This window comes from Helianthus annuus, chromosome 17 (assembly GCF_002127325.2).
Source record: "Helianthus annuus cultivar XRQ/B chromosome 17, HanXRQr2.0-SUNRISE, whole genome shotgun sequence".
Classification (NCBI taxonomy): domain Eukaryota; kingdom Viridiplantae; phylum Streptophyta; class Magnoliopsida; order Asterales; family Asteraceae; genus Helianthus; species Helianthus annuus.
This window is the reverse complement of record NC_035449.2, coordinates 26,894,840-26,903,807: the sequence shown is the minus strand read 5'-3', so window position 1 is coordinate 26,903,807 and position 8,968 is coordinate 26,894,840.

Here is an 8,968-nt window from a genome sequence, read left to right as displayed (position 1 = left end):
TGCATCCTAATCTTCCCAGACTATCCCTCCCATTCTCTAAGATCGAACTTCCTAGTCTCTCAGACTACATCCCTAGTCTCTAAGACCAAACCTTTCCCAGTCTCTAAGACTCAAACTTTCCCCAGCCTCTAAGGCTAAACTTCCCCAATCTCTAAGATTGAACCCCTCAGTCTCTAAGACTGAAACCTCCCTCAGTCTCTAAGACTGATACAAATATTTAGAAAAGTGTATTTGTGCCCTTTTTGTTTATAGAAAATGTTTGTGCCCTGGATCTGGACGTTTAGTGTATGCAAATGAAAAAAAAATGTTTGAAAACATTTTCGTGAGAGCCCTAGGGATCATAGTCTAGACTCGAGAAGGAATCCTAGTTCGCTATGATCGAGGCTCTAATACCAAGCTGTCACACCCTGCCTTTTGCGGAAGCGTGGGTTTGTTTGGTGTGACTTCTTAATACCATAGCAACAATCACAACAATGCTATATGATAAAAATGTATGATGTTCATCCATTAAAATAGTTTGGAAAAATGCATAACATATTGTCTTAAAACATCAACCACAAAATGCATTACAAAACATTACTTGTTTAAAACGAGTTCGTAAGACTCAACGAAAGACTACCAACAAAACAAGGATAAGAGACATGCAACTCGTCCAGGACGGAGTTGCACTTCCCAAACCCTACAACTCTGGATGACATCCTTATTAAGTATGCAGCTAACATGCATCACTTGCCAGATCCAAATTAATTCCCTGAAATACATGTAGTTTTAAAAGTCAACAAAAAGTTGAGCGAGTTCATGTGTAAGTCTGTGTGTACAAACCGTTTAGTATGTCTGTAAGTAAAATAGTCCCTGGTATGTAGCAATAAGGAAAAACTGATCACCATTGGGTTGCAAAACCAATAGTATATGTGAATGATGCAGGAAGACTCAAACCTAGCAAATTTGTCTCCGGTATGAAGACATAGTCACCACTATGGGCCCCCGGACTCATGGGTGTGGGCTCGCTACACCCAAATAGATCTATCACTCATGTCTCGTGGTCCTACAATGAGGATTAATGGCCTTAAGTGTCATGCCCACCACTCACTTGATCGCGTAGTAAAAACCCTCCTTAAGCTAACAATACCATGTATAAAATGTCTGAAATAAATTGTAACATGTATTCCACCCCCGAATTATAAAACGGAAAACAGTAAAAGAAAAAGGGGGTCATGAACTCACAGTAGTGCGTCTTGAATCGAATTTCAAACTCTGTCCGCTACACGACAACCTACAACATACTAATGTCTATTAGATGAACGGGCCGTGCCTTGGCTTAGAGTTTAGTGTTTTGAGTTGCGTTACTTTGGTATTATTTTGTTAAAATAATAATAATTATTTTAACTTAACTATCGTCTTTAGAAAAATAGTTAGGCAACTATTCCGTATCTATATTTCTCGAATATTTTTACTAAGTGTTCGGATTTTCAGAAAATTTCGCCATAGCCTCCTTTGTAAATGGAGGTGTCCATGCTTAATAGCATATCATTTTCTTTTACGTATATCCCATAGTTCATTTCCAATAATCAAACCGACATTTAGACATACAAAGCATTACTTACTTTATTTCAGCTTAATCAATCAAAACTGGACTGTTTTCGAGGATTTTTATTAAATAGTTAACCTATTCCAAAAATTCCCAAATTTTTACAGAATGACTCATATGATCCAAATTTTATTATGTAAAAATATCAGGGTCCAGTTCTTATCAATATTTTATAGAAATTCATTTACCCGACTGCAATCAGATCTGTTACTTTCTGATTGCAGTTTACAGAAGAATTCACTAAAAATTAACTGTAAGTCCGATTGATGAAATTCCAGTTGGAGGATCATCCTGACAACGGTGACCATCTCCTGTAAAAACTCCATGAGTTGATTCTACTTAGGTTTCAAGTTATGACTCCGAATACAACACACTTTTTCTACAGTAAAACACAGCTTGAGTTGTTGTCCAAAAACAGTCCTTTAAAAATAGTAAACGACCTCGAAAAATTACGATTCCAGTTCCATTTGTTAGGCTATTCCAAAATGAATATTTAGGCTTCAGAAAATCAGTTTTTTGATTTAAAACGGTCCAGTTACAGCCTGTTGAAGTTGGCTGGAAATACCAATCAGCTTGCTGTTTACAAGGTAAAAGTTACTAAAAACGCATCAACAAAGGTCCTATCCATGGTTTATTGATGATTTAATGTTCAAACCTCAATCATGCTTTAACCAACCCTAATCCAACATGATTTCAACTTCATACAAACTTTTTATGTAAGGTTTTTATGTAGAGTTCCATGTTCATCTTTTAGGGTTCTATTTCTTGTGATTTGAACAAATAACATCATACATCATATTTTTATCTAAGAGTAAGATGGAACAAGGTGTAAAGACTTACTACTAGCACAAGGCTAGGGTAGAAATCTTAGTGCAAGGATGATGAAGAAATGATGGTGATAAAGACTTGAACAAAGCTTTCTTGAGAGCCCTTCAACTTGCAACTTCTATGAATGATCTTCAAGGCTTGGAATGGAACTTGTGGTGAAGAAGATGAAGATGATTTAGTGATGGTGATGGTGATTTCGGTTGGGGAGCCGAATGGAGAGGGAGAGAGTGAGCTTGAGTGTGGGTTTTAATGTTATAATGAGCATTCTTGGAACCATAAGCCTTCTAACCCTATTATGATCATTGCCTAGATCTTTGGCCAACCAAAATCAAGATTACAATGAATAAAATCTCAAAAAAATATATTAGTAATCATGGGCTGGAAATTCGGTTGGGGGGGGGGGGTAAAATGAAAAATTTTGATAACTAATAGGTAATTAATTAGAAGGTTAAGGGTATTTTCAAGAATAGTGGGTGTATGCCATGTTTCTATAGTGTTTGGGGATTTTTGTGACCGTAAATAATTAAGAATGATAAAATAATATTTCTGAAAATATTTTGGTGTCCCGGGTAATGTCTGGTTGTTCGGTTACGTATCGTTCCGTTAAAGCGTTTAATTGTACCGTATAGCGTCTTTTGTGCATCTTTTTGTAACGAAATTAATTCCCACACTTAGGAAAGCGTTCAGAACCATTTAGTCAATACTCTGTATAATACGAGTGTGTTAAAAGCTGAAATGTTACTGAAAATGCAGAATTTTGTACTTAAAATGAGTTTTAGGCACTTTCCGGCACTCAAACTATCACCTAGTGACACAGTCTTATGGTCCTCACTTCCCTACACTCCATACTGATGTAGTGCTTTATCTCTGGCCCATACTGGCCTAAAAATAGTGTATGTCTATGTGCTGGCATTGTCAGCATGTATCTGAGTTATCCGCCCACTGTGCTAACTGTGCTTTGTGCATCAGGTTTGTCACTAAGAGTCTGTATGAAATAAATGGAGTGACTGTATGTAAAGGATGCACATGTATGTATGTAACATGAATCAGTAAGCAGTTTAAAGCATCAGATGTAATCAAGCATAGTCATTAAGCACATAATTAGGGTTAATTAATTTGTACAGTACCTGTAATTATGTGGGTTGTCACACAGCTGGGCTTGAGTCATGTTAACATGTCCACTCATGATCTTCATACCAAAAAGGAAACATGAGTGAGAGAGGTTCGCGAAAGTGCGATGACAGAAGAGAGTAAGCACACAAGTGTTCTCAAGCAATAGTTGTTACGTTTATCTAAGCATACCCTAAGCAAAGTTCCACATAATCTAGCAAGTAGGCAATGTAAACATAAACCATATCACCTAGAATGTTGAGTCTTGCACGTGGAGCGAAGCGTCATTGTGGATCGTTGAGCACTGTACAGGTTATAGTCTGATTTTAATAAAACTTTTTCCCCTTATTAAAACCAAGTTCACTACAACCAATGGCTCTGATACCAACCTGTCACACCCCCAAAATCCACACGCGGAGTACCACCGCCTGGAGGCGTGACTGACCAGGATCAAGCCACCAATCATATTGAACATAACAGTAATAAATAAAATTCAACCACACAATATGAAAGGTGTTTCAAATCAAAAACATAGTTAAGTGTTTAGCGGAAGCATAATTGTAAAACCCAATGTATGTATTAAGTACGAAATAAAGTAATGTTTTTAGCATGGCACACACTGCCATGTCCCACAACGACTGCGCCTCCCTGTGCAAGCTCCATGAGTACCTAACCACCTGCAAGGCATGTAACAACGAGTCAACAACAAAGTTGAGCGAGTTCACAGTTGGTTGTTTAGTTATAGTATTCGTTTCGTAAATCATATGCTCGTTTTGTAAACCGTGTATCGTATTAATTCGTATCGCGGTCTCCCAGACATGTGTGCGAAGATTAGTGGGGGCTTCCCATGTATTACTAGACCATGTGTATCGACTGCTACGAAAATGTAAGAGGTGCCCTAAGTCAATGTCTATCAGCATTGACCCTTTGCCCATAGTCCATTAGTACACGCCCGTTCGAATGACACGGTGTGAGGTTTGTTAAACCTAATAGCGCTATTAACTAATGACCCGCTCGCCATAGGCCTCGGCGATTAAATCGATATAATGAGGGACTTCAATGATAGAGATTTGGTCCAGTGTGTAATCTTGGCATCCTACCCACGGAGGATGGTCGTAATTACCGTATAGTTCATTTACCCATTCCCAACCCTTGGGAATCCCATGCCTTGGAAAGAGTGTGAACTCACCTTGGTTTGCTCGGTATGCTAAGGTATGTGCTCACAAATAATTAGTCAAGTCCTAAAGTACGCACGTGTACATAATCGGTTTATATTCACGAAGTTCACGTATAATTACAATCACAGTGGATATTGAATCAACAATCACGAGTAACACAAACCACGTATTCAAGCTCATGCAAGTCATGCTTATCATTTAACAGCAGTTAATTAATCCAGTTAACTCTTAACAGAAATAACTAAGTTTACTATGCAGATTTCCCTTTCGACGAAACACCCCTGTTTCATCGTTACTTCCCTTCGACGAGACACCTCTGTTTCGTCGTGCTTGCTCTCGGCGAAACACTTCTGTTTCGTCGAGGTCATCCTCCGGCAAAACGCTTTTGTTTCGTCAACATCAGTGTTTCGTCCAAATTGTCAGTTACGTCGATTAATCAGTTAATCATAGGAACCCTAAACATCCTAACAGCCGTCATCAATATCATCGATCATCATCATCAGCAATCATAGATATTCAATCAATCACAACAGAGCCAAACATTAATCTTAAACAATTTATTCATACGACGAGCATTACAAGAACACAAGTCCACAATATTAATCAACCTATACCATTGAACCATAACCCATTCGAATTAACAACAACAAGAACCCTATATGTTCGCAATCCGAATCGTTTTTACAAGTTTCATTATCGTTCGTAGTAATCATTATCAACAAATAAACAGGGGAATCCAAACATAATATCAAGCATTACATAACATCGATGAATCATGGTTTAGGACAACAGTTAGCAATGGTAACGGTCTAATAATCATGCAAGAGTTAAGCACTAACCAAAATAGGAGAACTAATGGATCGATCGGTCGGAAAGAAAGGGCTTCGAAGACACACAGTCGCCGTCAACAAGAAGAGAGCTCTAGGGTTTCGATTTTTATTAAAAGTGTGAAACAGAAAGTCGGTTTACGTTATAATACTCGAATTAACGTGCTAGCCCCTTAATGGGCTTCGGCGAATCACTGGGCCGACGAAACACTTTTGTTTCGTCGAGATGAAGATGGCAAAACGCACACCGTTTCGTCGAAATCGTCTATGGCGAAACATAATTGTTTCGTCGAAATGGTTGGCGATAAAACTCCTCCGTTTCGTCGAGTTGTTAGGGGTGCAACACTCTAAGGTTCTAACTTCTAAACAGGGCAGTTTAAATTACCAAGCATAACACAATAATCACAAAACCTTTTAACATATCACAAACGTGTACGGTTATAAAGCAAACAACTAAACAATCAACGTGCAAATAATGCGAAGATAGAGTCTTGGAAACTCGAGTTGTCACAGTGTCGAATCCACGGGGAATCAGTTGGAAAGTATGAAAGATAGTTGTTTTAATTATCATCTATGTCTAAACTAATTGCTTTTTGCAGTTGAGAATGATTGTGAAAACAAATGTAAATTAGAGTTGTAAACAATTATGAGAAAAGGGACCAATCTCCGGGTTTTCAGGTTATGCAGAAAATCAGGTTACTTAGTTACTACTAATCGGAAATCACATAGACATGATTTGTAAAACTTGTTTTGATAAATAATTAACGGACAATATATTTGATTGCAATGATCCACGATCGAAACCGAAAGATTGATGCAAATGAATAGTAATCCAGTTAATCACCAATTTTAGATTTCATAAACATATCAAGTTCAATGATTAAAGGTTTAAAATAATGACATCCTAGAATTTAATCCCGGTTGTTGATGAACTACGATAATCAAATATTGTTTAATCAAAACAAAAACAATAGGAACGACTAACCGAAAGTTTAACCGAATCCTAATCCAAAAAGTTGTAACAATACGCAAACCCAATGTTCAAACATAAACCCTAATCCCGGAGACCGTCACGGGAAACCTAGCCGCTCATGACGCTTGTAAGATCTTCAAAAGCTTGGTAGACAGATGAAGACATGGTCAAGTCGGTAGACGCGGAAGATTGATGTTGATGGGATGATTTTTTAGAGCTCCCGGTGTTGTATACGGCTGCCAAAAGTTGTGTAGTCTCCCCCCAAAAATCGATGATTATGATGATATTAATAAAGAGATTCTGTGAGTTTGCGAGCCCACCCAATTCATAAAGTCTGCTGCCCTTCTCGATCCTAAAGGCCCACTCGATAACTAGGTTTTTTAACCCTTATATCACGTGCATGCTCCCTTTCACCGTAGGCCCCATGTAGAAACCGTAAACCATGAATACATGTTTCTGTTTATTTTTTTATGAAGCCATGCAAACCGTAGGTGATATCTCCAATACGTAAACCCCATGTGAAACATTCTGTTTCTTTTATAAATGCCGAACCAAAAGTCAAATCTTGAGGGAATTAATGTTGACCGAAATGCATGTCCACTTTTTGTTCACATCTTGGCTCACGTGATTGTTGAATGCCTTCCTATATCTTTTTGTTTCTCCCAAAATGATGATACTATGATGTGATGATGATGATAATTCCTCACAACACATATGCATGTGTGTGTCTCGAAATATGCTTCCCCCAATGCCTCTTGCATGTATCAAAAGTTCATCAAATTCACGTGCACTTTAGCCTTTAGTCTTGTGATGATTGATTTTAAAGATCATCCAATCCCCCACAATCTAGAAGTCTGTGTATATCATGAATGATGGTGTTGGCCCTTTATTTGTGATGATGAACGGTTGACATTATGGAATATAATATCAAACCCCACTCTCAACCTTTTATGTCTCTTACACATTAAAGATAGTTTATAATCCGAAACGCATCCCAAACATCACCATTTGATGCATTCATCAACGATGGACGCTCCACCTCATCTCTAACCCAGTTAACTTCCCCGAATTAAGCAAATTAACCTGCACAACCACAATCTCTCGTAGTTAACTTATTCTATGTATATAATTACATAAAACGCATTAAAACACTTAAGATAACGCACTTAACCTTCGTGTTTCACACCTTCCATCATATCCCCACACTTACCTTTGATTGTCCTTAAGCAAACCGATACGGAACTACTCACCATAGTAACAACACCTCTAAACCCCTAAACCAATGCAATAGTTTAAGTCCCAAGTCATACCCGTTCCATAGACTGACACAATCAAGATTGACAGCCCGACAAGCAATTAATGCAATTTCTAAAACTCGAGACTTGTCTATTTAAAACTAACATGCTTAGGATTATACACATGCTACACGCCCCTCGCAATAAACTTTCCACTCGGTTTAAAAATATGAACTAGCGTGTAATGTGCTAGTATGTGTAACACTCAAAACCAAACATGAAATTCTGCAATCATAGGCTTGTACGACAATCATACCTCCACTGTATCATATAACATGGCACATATCAAAAGGACTTTCGATTTTGGGGCTTAGGGTAAAGGTAGGAAGATTTTGGCTTATATTTATATTTTTTTTATGTGGCGAACAAACAAATGACCAAACCGTGACAACTTATTTGCAAACATAACATACTTTTGGGTTGGTTTCTACCCAAGAAAATAAACGATATTCATGAAACTTCTATTTTTGTTCTTTTTTTTCTTTTCTAATTTTTTTTCTTTTTTTTTTTTTGTTTTTTCTTTTTTTTTTCAAAGCTTCATAATCTGTCATTCACGGTCGGTATCAATAATTCACATTAGGTGGACAAAAGAAAGGTAAAATACGCTCAACAGGGCTACTAAGGGTGATGATTAGGTAAACACAAAACAAACATAACAGGTGTAGGGGATATCCTAATGCCTTTATCATTTACGTGCACATGTCAAACCACAGTCTTAGCATGTATCAAATCATACAAGTTCTAACACAGAATAACACGTGGCCTGCTCTCAACAAATGAATTCAATATGTAAATAATTCTGTCAGTTCTACAGGCTCAAAATTCTCACCGAAGAAGGGTAAAAAGGCTGCCGACACGTAGCATATGCAATCTAAATCATGTTACCCCTAAATAGACATCTCTTTTCAATTCCTTTTTTCTAAAAACACCTGTCGGACCTACTCTCATGAAACTTAAAGGAACGACCATGACAAGGGACTACATTAGTTTACTACCGGGAAGGAACCCATTAGTGATTGAAACGTTCGGTTTTCATATCCATTTAGTTCACTTAAGGCGATGAAATTTTTTAAAATTTTTAAAATTTTCATTTTTTTTCACTTTTCATCGTTTTCAATCATTTTTCAACCTCTCTCAAACTATGTCCCAAGCCTTTCCCTTCCCGGGTT